Genomic DNA, 10,916 nt, shown 5'->3' with positions numbered 1-10,916 from the left:
CAGAGAGCTTAATTTAGGGGGAGTCGGGGGGGAATGAAACAATTTTGTCCTTTTGAAGTGATATCGTTACCTGCTGTCACGCAGCCTTAATGGAGGGGAAGATGGCTCTTGGCTGGGCTGAGATTCCCGAGCCCAGCCTTGTAAAAGAGGAGCTGAATGTAAAAGAGAGGGGGAGATGTTTAACAGAGCCAAGACCTGGGGATCAAGAGGAGAGAGGAACATCCTCGCACACCCGGTTAACCCTTACAGTACCAATTCCTACAGCTCTGAAAGCTGACCTGGAAAAATCCCAGCTAAGAAACACCATGTAATGAAGGGAAAAAAAATAATGGGGCGTTAAAGAAATACTCTTCCACAAACATCCCAGCTTGGGCTTAGGGAGAACATCTTCTTTCCCCTCACATGCTCTGAGCCCCGCAGCCGGCGGGTGAGCCACATTGCTGCAAACTCATCAGCTCTGCTACAAAGGCTTTGGCGAGTTTGGATAAACAGCCTGCTGTTGTTCTGCACATGTGCGTTACTGTAAGAGTTGGTGAAAGGTTCTGGATTTATAGCCTCAGAAAATGATTTATTTGTTTTAAGCCCCACAGCTGATAAAGCTGGGGAAGCGCCAGCATGTGATTTCCCCGCGCTGCCTCTCGCTCAGGCTCTTCATCTGGGAGAGGCCGGGGCTACTGAGGGGGGACAAGCACATGAACAAAAAAAAAAAGCCACAAAGTCTGGTGCTCACCGCAGTGGTAAATGTTGTTTTTACAGATCCATGTCCATCAGGGCACAAACCCAGCTGATGTGCTCCATTTCCACCACTGAGCCATCTTCAGAGGGGAATGTGAGCAGGCTGGAGGTGGGGCAGATGGAGGTCTCCTGTCCCCAGGGTGGATCTGCAGCAGCCACCTTCTGGCACCCCAGGTGCTTCTGGACAACCCATCCAAGCCTCTTTCACCTGGACAAAACACTTTTACAGCCAGCCTGTCTCCTGAGAGCACCACAGACCCTTTCACACCCACCTGTGGCACCCAAGGGTCCTCCTCTACCTTCACACAGCCCCTTGTCCCTCCAGAATATCCTGCCTTAGGTCCTGCTGTCTGGAAGCAGAATAAGTGATCTCAGAATCGTGCTGGAGAAGCTGCCCAGCACCTGCTTGGCACGCAGCATGAAAAGGAAAGCCTCACACCCAACACCAGTACTCCACAGGGACATTAGTGCTGTGCCTGTGACCACATTTGCTGCACCATTATCGAGGTCCTGGACTGCTGGGGCTCAGGTAAAAACCTCCTCCAAGCTCAATCATAGCTAGAGACACATTGCCGTGAAAGTTTGCCAAGTTGTGCTTATTACAGATGAGAAAAATCTTAATTAACCGCAAGGTTGTCTTACCTGCCCAATTCCTCCTCTGCCCCGTGGGAGCACCGGGGGGTGTCACTCATTAGCGCCAGGTAATTTCACCCACCCCAGACTGCAGCACTCAGGTGACCATGGGAAGCTGCTGGTGCCTCTGTAATTCCCTTTAACCCATCTCCTGTGGGTCTGGCTGCATTAAATCAGTCCACGGGTTCACTTGCCTCGGACACAGCCCCTGTACACCAGCCAGAAGCACTTGCTGTAGGAAGGGTCTCCTCCCTCCACCCCTGTTCAGTAGGGACCCAGCAGAAAGAGCAAGCGAGAAGGTGGAGAAAGTCTGTCCCTATCTTCAGGGTCTTTGAGGGAGGAATTTACACTCAGCAGGCTCTTGGTGTGCGAGGGAGAGCGATGCTGCAGCAGAGCTGGTGGGGCTGTCCCCCCAGGACAGACACTCTGGGGATGGGCTGCAGCTCCCTCCTTGCCCCATTTAATCAAGACACTGCCATCCCAGGATGACAGCTGTATGGGCATGATTTTATTTTCAAGGAGCATGGCACACTTTGCATCTGACAGATAACTCCTGGTGAAGAATCTCGTCCTCCCACCCTAGAGCATCCTACACAAAAAGGGCAGAGATGGGGGAACCCCCTAGGAAAAGACCTCTTAATCACATCATTTCAAAGCTAAACCTTTCCCCAAATTCACTTCCCTTCCCTGGCCTCTGCAACAACTTTGAAATTGCTGCAGCCACCTCAAAAGTAAGTTCACCTCACAAGTCCCAGCTGGGATAAAAGGTGGCAAAACAGTACTGGGACCCACTGGGATGAAACCGGTAATAACACTTGGTGCTACGCATCAATAACCAGAGGTTACCAAAGCCCTCATTAAGCAGAGTGGGGTTGGCTTTCCAGAAGATGGGATGAAAGGCAAATGTCTCCCTTTACAAGTGCAGTGTCCAGAAGAAGAATAATCCCAGCCTGTTCTAGATAAGGGAAAGAGTAGGTATGTCTTAAATATTTCTATTACTTCAAAGTTCATAAATCTATTGGTTTAAAACTGTCAACAAGAAAGAGGAAATATGAGCTAGAGACATGGTTATCACCAGGAAAGGAATTTCCTCCAAAGGGAGAGCAAGACAGTAAGTCCAGGAAAGAGGGACAGATAGGGAAATACCTCTATGAGATGTTAGGAATCTCGACGAGCCTGATCTATGAACATCTTTTCATTGACTCCAGCAGACTTTGTCTCTGCCACAGTGCAAGAGGGATGGCCAGGAAAGATTTGTTTTCAACTCACCAGAAAAAGAGTAATAGAAACCGTATGGTTTTGTTGGTATTATTTTGTCTTTTGGAGAAAGCCTTTGAAATATTTCAGGCTGTTGTCAAAGGAGGAAAAAAAAAAAAAAAAGAAAAAAGAAAAAAAAGCCCTTGCCTAGTTGACCTGGTCCTACCTCGGGGTAGATTGAGCTGGTGTCCCCAGGGAGGAAAGCCATTTGGCAAAGAGGGTGCACGGTCCTGGGGGCACAAGGAGAGAGTGGAAACCCTGAAAAAGAGAAAGGAGACTCTAAAGAATGAACATTTGGTCTCTGCCTGCAAGGTGGGGCAACGCAAACAGGAGGAGGAAGAGAGAAGAGGGACTGAAGAAATGAGCGCTGCACTCAACGCCTGCTTTTGGTTTGCACAGGATGAAACAGAAGTGGCACTGACCCTGGCAGCTGTTCCACCAACAAGCATCCAAGTCACCAGGAATGATCATCTTCGCTGCTGCAACATCAGGATCTGCCCAAACACCCTCCACATTGAAGCCTCTCCAGCCTCCCTCTGAACTCACTGATGCTCTCCATCCCTCCCCAGCTACGGAACATCTCTGAAGCATTGCTACTGGTAGCAAAGGAGATCCAAGGCACCCAAACACACCCAAATAGCAACAGGAAAAGAGCAGGGCTTATATCATGACCTGCACATGAAGCAAGTTGTGTGACAATCATTGCTCCAGAGGGCAACGTGGTACCCATGTAGAGATGCTGAGGCCCCGTGGCCCTACAGGTGGATCATCAAATCCTCAGCTGATGGCAACCAGCTCTGTTTTGTGCACTGACAAAGACTGAAGGCTCACAATCCCCACGGGTCTGTGGCCTGCTCAGCCTCCCGGTACTAATGGTCCTGAAAACCGGGTATTTGAGAAATCGATCTTTTTGTACCCAGCTGGGATGGTTGTGGGCAGAGCCCGGCGCCTCCCCATCACCCCTCGCAGCACTGCCTGGCACATCCCTGCTGGGAACGCAGGGAGGACTGCGGTTCCCAGAGCTGTCAGAGCAGCACTAAACCCACCGAGAACATGTTCAAACAAACACGTTACAACAGATAAAGGATCAGATAGCTCAACGTGTCCAACTCCTACCTGGGAGTAGCATGGCACTGCAAATTGCACCCCACCTGAATTTCACCCTCTCTGTGTGCGTCTCCAAGTGGCTCTTTAATAAGCCCCATCCTTACCTTCTCCTTTTATCTAATTCTGCCCAAAATCACCGTCCTGCTTTAGGGCAAAGTTCCCACCGTTGCCCACCCCTCCCCTTTCTCTTGATAACCGAAGCATTTTCAGCCCGATCCGCCTGTGCTCCGCTCTGTGGGTAAGCAGTAACTTGCTCATATAAGAATGTTTACATTCAAATATAAGTACAATTACACCAGCCGATCTAATAGTCTTCTCTGTATATGTTACCGAGTACTTAGGGCCATTTTTTTGAAAGCCATTATGCTCATGTGATTTTCCTCAAAGCCTTTCGAAGGGATTTTGTTTTGACAGGAGGGCATTAAGGGGGTGAAACTGATAGCATAAGTACCACTTACAGACTTTGATCAGCTTGGGTCATAATTCTCCTAGAGAAAGTCTTGTATATATTAGAGAAGGAAATTAATTTTATTGCCGCTGTGGCTTTTTTTCTCCCCGGTAACGTCCAAGTCCTTGTGCTCACTTGCTGTTTCTTTTTTTTTTTTTTCCTCCTCCTTTCCAAGTCCTTCGTGCACTGAGCTGATGCACAAGCTGGGCTGCCCTCCTCCTGGGGGGAGGCACTGGCATGGGCTGTCAGCACGGGCTGTGCCTTGGTCTCTGTGCCCAGGCTGATGGTTTGGTTCTCACCACCACCATCAAAAATATCACTGTGGGGGTAGCAGGAGAGACTTGCAAACCTCCTCCTTCACATATGTTGGATTTAAGTGATGTAGGGATGAGCTACAGCAAAAATATCCTTTTATTTGGGGCTGTAAACACCCAAAGATAACCAAGTCACCAGACCTCATGGACACCTAACAAGTGTTATTTGGGATCTCCAATTCCCAAACTAATGGTTTGGGAAGAACTACCTGAGACTAGCCTAAATATTTCAAAAGTTCCTAGCCCTGTGATGCAAGGAGGATGGTCTGCTTTGCCTCCAACCCAACTGGGACACACTAGGGAGAATAAAAGCAGAGCTGACTGGTACTGAAGATTTGGGGTGAATAGATGTTTTCGCACAACCACCAGTAACTTGAGGTCCCTGTAACCCTGAGCAGGGTCAGACCATTGCCACATGGTCAGTGAGCCACAGGAGCTCAGATGAATCTCTAAAACACACAAGGTGGATTTGGCCAAATAAGTGATGCCAAGGAACAGCTGAGGCATGGGAGAAACGGTGGCATATCAAAATATTGCACACATGAGCTGGTCATAGAAGGAAAAAAAAAAGAAAAAAACCACAAAACACTCTGGAACTTCCCCTTTGCATTTTTGCTGGTGTTTTTGTTGCCTGGTCAGGCGGTGCTTCAGCTGTCACTTTCCCTTGGTGCCACTCAGTGAGACGAACGGGCAGGGACTGGGACGGGCACCCTCCAGGAGCTGATAGCCATCTGCGGTTGTCACACATCGCAGCGGCGCCCTGTCAGCAGGTAGGAGCTGCCTGGGATCGGTGGCCTGCGGTCATCAAGGACGTTCCCTTCGTAAAGGCAGGCTGGTGGGGTCACCCACAAGGGCAGGGCTATGTGGGTCTGTTCCTTCCTTCCCCCAAAATCCTCCATCCACCCAGACCCTGGTCCCCAAGGAAGGGAGAGCTCCACATGCCCACCCTGCAGGCACCAACACTTCTCCTCAAGATACTTAGAGGGGAATTAATCTCACTTTGCTTTGGCTAAGGAGGGCAGAAGCAGCAAAGGAAGGGCTGAAGCAGGCACTTACCTTTCCCTCAGCAAGAGTCAGAGGGGTTCCTGTCCTCATTTGGTATCTCATCCACCATCCATGAACTGCACCACAAAGAAAGAAATGTAAGAAAGCAGGTATTGTGGCAGAACACCCCTCCACAAGGCAGAAATGCCAGGTATGACCTTTGCTGGCCTGCTCAGGTGAGCTACAATTGCACTGCAGCCCAGCTGAAGAAAAACCTCTGCCAAATTTGCTCCCAGGGGTATTCCAGTCCACATTGCCAGATGGAAGATGCCAATGGGCTACAGCTTGAACGACACCCAGATGCATTTCTGAACCAGTCCTGAGCAAGACACACGCACCCTGAGTCACCACTATAAAACAAACTATAAAACTATAGCCAGTGGCTATAGTTTGGTTAGTGAAAATAAATAAATAAATAATAAAGTACTGGTATGCCAACCCATTTGGGGTCTAAATCAACCCCTAACATGACTAACCTGTAAACATTTCTCATTAAAGGTTTTCCTTTAATTCCACCTAGCCAAACAGGGGAAACACAGGTCTACATGTAAGCACTCTGGAAGCAGGTTGCTTCTAGCAGCACTGGGTTCTTTGACAGGGTGAGACATCCCTGATGGGTACCCAGCAGCACAGCCCCTCTCCATCCTTACCCCCACTCCCTGCCAAATCCAGATTGGAATCAGGAGTGGAAATGTTTGTGCGCGGCTAGTGAAAGTGGTTGGAAAATTTTTTGTCAAAACAGATTTCCATCAGCAAATGACACTCTGTTGGCTTTGGCAAATTTTTGTTCAGGAACAAAGTAGAGAGAGAGAAAAAAATGTAAATGTCAGCGTGCCCTTTTGACATTTTCCCAACGAAAAGGATGGACTTTCTTGCTTCAAAGTGACTTTTCTTTGACATTCATTTTCTATGCTCAATTCAAAACAAATCAGCTTTTCTACCTAAGTGGGATTTGTTGACTGCTCTAAAAGGCATTTTTTCATTTTGGAATTGAATGTGCAGAAATTCTAGGATACTGGCTTTTTCCTGACTCAGGATGGAATCAGAGAAAAAAAAAAAACACCTTTTCTTCCTCCTTTTTCACAGCAGCCCTTATCACACTTTCACCTGCGTTTATCCTTCATTCATTGCTCATCCTGAAGGGACACTTGCCTGCAATTCAGCTGTTCCCTGAATCCTCATCTTTAGCACTAACATATTTTAATGATTTTATCCTAGTCTTATGTCAGACCCACTCCGAAAAAATAAAATAAAAAAAAAATAAACAAGCCCAGGTAGTACATATTCAGCTGGAACCCAGCAGACGTGAAGCATTTACCCTTCAGATCAACATTATCTCTGTACTCCCACCTTTCTCCCAGTGTTCAGCCACGGCTCTCAGCCCAAGAGGAGCAGTAGCAGCTCTCGGTGCCTTCTCCCAGTGCTGCTGGGATGCAAGCGACAGCCTTTGCTCATTCTGCCTTCACCCTCGCTCCCTTTCTCCATCAGGGGCTGCTCATCTGCAAGGATTCCCCCCCAGTCCCCATCCTCTGCAAAAGAATAACACACGTTGGGAGAAAATTATCCGTGTTTTCTATAAAACCAGATCCAGTTTTTCATCTCAGGCATCATCTAATGAAATGTGATCTACTTTTTCCTTTAAGCAATAGGTTCCCAAAACGACTGGAATTTAATTCAAGAGAGTGTAGCGTAGATGCATTTTGCTTAAGCTTAACCATCTGCAGAGAAGTGTCTCATCTCAGCTGACTGCCTGGCTGTCTGCTGCCATCAGGCAGTAGATCTGCTGCTGCAGGGAGGGCCATCCCCAAAATATTGCTCCGTTGGCTCTAAGAGACACACGGTTCACAATTCAATAGCAAGCTAAAGCTGTCTGTAAGTTAGCTAAGGCACACAGCACATCATTTCTTACCTTGGAGCGCGGTTCTGGACTTAGACCAGGTTTGGCAACGGGTGAGCTGGGATTCTGCTCTGTCACCACTAGTCTTTTGCAGTCTTTGCTGTAAAAGAAGAATAAAATCTCAAATACTTTCTCCTCTAACCTCAGCAAATACAACTCCCAGCTACTGAGTATTGACATTGCAGGCAGATTCTGTAATGAACTTGTAAAATAAGTAGTCATCAACACAGTACCCAAAACTTCAGGATTTTTGGTGTTAGAGTGATGCTGTTAGACTTGAAGGTATGACACACATACCGTAAGTCAGAGAGTGATGTGGCTCAGGCAAAGCAGAAGCATGGCTTTACTGTGCCATCCTACACAACAAAGCTTCCAGCTTACAGTTATCAAACCCTCGTGGAGCCAAGGGCACAAAGGGATCCATGAGAGATGCCCGAGGAGAGCAAAACTGATCAGAAACTCAAAATGCCTGTGCAGGAGCCCAGGGGAATTGTGTGTGTGGAACCTGCAACCCCAAAAAGACTGAAAACAGCTGGACTAGAACAGCTAGGCTGAAAACAAGTAGTTTTTTTTTTAAAACCTGTCTGATGCTGGTGAAATGTCTCCTTCTTCATCCCCACCTCTCTCCTCCAAGCAGCAGACACATCGTGCTGGAAACAACCTGAGCATTCCCACGGAGGCTTTTCAGCACAGGTCTGCTCTCCAGGAAACTAGCCTGCGAAGTGAAGCTGAGCCCAGGTCCTGCTTTGCCCAGAAGCACAGGAGATTTTGGAGCCAGTGCCAAGGGTTTGTAGCTGATGTAAACCCAGTTGGGGCCAAACTCCAACCACATTCCTCTGTGGACAAGACCAGGCACCTTGCGAAGGAGCACGCCAAGCCCTGTGAGAAGCCCTGGGCAAGGCGCACCATGAGATAACATCTCTGCATGATTTGGCCACCCCTGGGGAATAGGATCCCGAGCTTAGGGCTAAAGTGTGGCTGCAGCATTTCGTGGTCAGCCCAATGTGCTCTGAAAGGGGTGGATTTTACCAAGAGGTTACGGGCCACCACGTCTCCCCCAGCATGAGAGAACTCAGCTGCTGGAGGCAGGAGAAAGCACTTCAGATAACAGGTCAGCAGGGAAAGGGGAGGGAAGGAGCAAGCACGCTGGCTATGTGATGCTGTCAGGCACAGATCTCACAGGGTCCCCGTGGAAGAGGCTGCAGCTCGGGGCCACGGATGTCCTTACCCCTGTCCCCCCAGGCGGGGCAGCCGATGCTCTCTGCTCTGTGCTGCACGCTCAGGATCCTCCTTGCTGGCTGCCCCAAGCCTCCTGGGGGAAAAGCGCCTCCAACACCACAGCCAGTGACCCTTGGCAACACAGGGATGCTCAGGCTGACAATTTATTGATAACATCAAGCGACACTTGAGCTACTCCTTGGAGCTGAATGCTCCCTGCTCAGAAAGGCAGGAGCGGTGGGAGCGAGGGATGTTCGCTCAAGTCCTGCCTGGCCTCACACTTTCCCTGCTGCCGCTTCCAGGTTCCTTTATCGAGGACAATCGATACGCCCTGGTGTGATTGTCACCTTGTTCTGCCCTCTCTCCCCCCAAAAACAGTCCTGGATTCTTCAGCACCTCACTCAGGTGCCAGCACAGGGGCAAATGTTGTGCTGGCAGTGCCGGAGGAGGGAGAGACCCCAGGCTCTCCATACAAAGCAGCCTTTCAGCACTGCTTTGTTGATTTTTTTCTTGCTGGAAGAGAAGAAAGAGGAGGAATGAAGGTGAATAATTATTTAAACAAACACATGTTTCAATAGATCAAGTCAGCTTCCATGAATCAGGCTAGGCTGCAGCTTTGCAGAGCTATACTGGGTGCTACCAAAAAGAACCTAGCACTAAACACTAGTTAAAATATTTAACTTAAGAATCATTTCTCCCCCCGGATCATCACTGTTAGAACTGCATAATTCCAGCCCTCACAAAGGGAAAGTTGATGACAAGGAGCTGGGATCCCCTTGCTGCGTACCCCAAGGAAAGGGGCTGATGGTCCCCGGACAGGCTCACAGGGAACCCTCGGCAGCATCACAGGGGCATGGATGAGAGCGAGCCCTGCTGCATTCTGTTTGCATCTCAGGAAGAGCAGCGTGGCCAGCTGAGCTTGTGCAGCCCCATTCCCCTCTCCGGCTGGGCAGCACAAGGAGCTGAAAAGTCCTTGACTTAGTGTCAGCACTGCTCGGCAACCGTTGAAACATCAGCGAGTTATCAGCACCGTTTTCCTTCTCAATCCAAAACACTGCAACATAGCAGGTATTATGGAGAACATTAACTCTGCCTCAGCCAAAACCAGGACACATTTCCAGCCTCATTAGCAGAGGCACAGGTGCTCCATGGCTCAGGACCCAGGCTCTTCTCCATCGAGGACACTGACACCAGCCAGAGCTGGCCCTCTGGAGCTGCCCACACCTCTCCAGGGGCTGTAGGGGATACCTGAGAGTCCAGCAGAGGGGACGTGCTGCTGCCTCAGGTGGCCTCAGCTGCAGGAGATGATCCTGCTGGGGAGCTGCCCCATGAGGTGGGCAAGCTGGGAGCTGGAGGTTATCTCAGGAGAAGCAGTGCCCTCACCACCAGGATGCTGTCTGCAGCGCCAAGTACAGCAAGGCCCTTGGCAGCCTCAGACAAGGCAGGGATGAACCAGGTCCAGAGCCCACCCAGAGCAAAAGAAAAAACAGAGACAGGGCTGGAGACAAGGCTCAAACGTACTACAAGGGGTCAATCTAGAAAATAAGAGTGGAGACACTGTCTCCACAGCAGAGACACAGCAGAGACTCTGGGTCCAGCCAGGACAGGCAGGTTACTTACAGTGCAGATCCAACAAGGAGAAAGGGCTAGGGACAGACTCCCTACAGAAGAGGTTTCAGGTCTGGACAGAAAGCATGGCAGGAGATGAGAACCTGTCCAAAGTCTATCCAGGAGGCAGGGCTAGAAACACACCTACAACATAGCTCAGGGACAGAGAAAGGGGTAAGGCAGAGGGCTCTCCTTAAATACAAGTCCTGGGCCATGGGAAGAGGCGGTGACTAGGTGTCCCAGGTGAAGCTGCTGAGTGCAGTTAAGGCCAATTAGTGCCTTTAGGGCACTGCCAGAAGCACGTCTAGGAGCAGAAAAAAGGGATGATGACCTAACAAGACAAATTAAGGACCACCACCAGCATCCACTCTGGGCAGGCACCTACACAGCAGAGAGGAGAGATGCTGCCATCACCACGGCACGTGCAAGAAAAGTGCTGATGCAGGGAGGATGCACAGGCACCAAAGGCACACAAAGCCTCCTACAGCCCAAGATCTTCACCTCTGCTCCTCTGCATGGCATCTGTGAGACGTGCAGAGCAAAGCCAGTAGCAGGGAGGGGAGGAGAAATGTGAACTGCTATCTGCTGATCTCGGAGCCGCCAGCCACGAGGGCAGCTTCCAGGAGCACATTGCCGTATTGTGCAGCAGAGGGAG

The 10,916-nt window shown here is 49.7% G+C and overlaps 1 long non-coding RNA gene across 2 annotated transcripts; it reads right to left on the bottom strand.

Moving 5' to 3' along the window:
- Nucleotides 1-540: 540 nt before the first annotated feature.
- LOC137841319 (uncharacterized) lies at nucleotides 541-10,473 on the bottom strand. 2 transcript variants are annotated; one of them, XR_011088560.1, is made up of 5 exons: nucleotides 10,274-10,473; nucleotides 8,664-9,166; nucleotides 7,448-7,535; nucleotides 5,551-5,615; nucleotides 541-943 (listed from the first exon to the last, which is right to left on the bottom strand). It is a non-coding gene; the product is annotated as an uncharacterized lncRNA (long non-coding RNA). The 2 variants fall into 2 exon arrangements; XR_011088561.1 differs by lacking the exon at nucleotides 8,664-9,166 and having other exon boundaries at nucleotides 10,274-10,444.
- Between the last annotated feature and the right edge of the window lie 443 nt (nucleotides 10,474-10,916).

Source organism: Anas acuta, chromosome 17 (assembly GCF_963932015.1).
Source record: "Anas acuta chromosome 17, bAnaAcu1.1, whole genome shotgun sequence".
NCBI lineage: Eukaryota > Metazoa > Chordata > Aves > Anseriformes > Anatidae > Anas > Anas acuta.
Note: the sequence above shows the minus strand (reverse complement) of the source record. Positions and strands in the feature narration are given on the sequence as shown.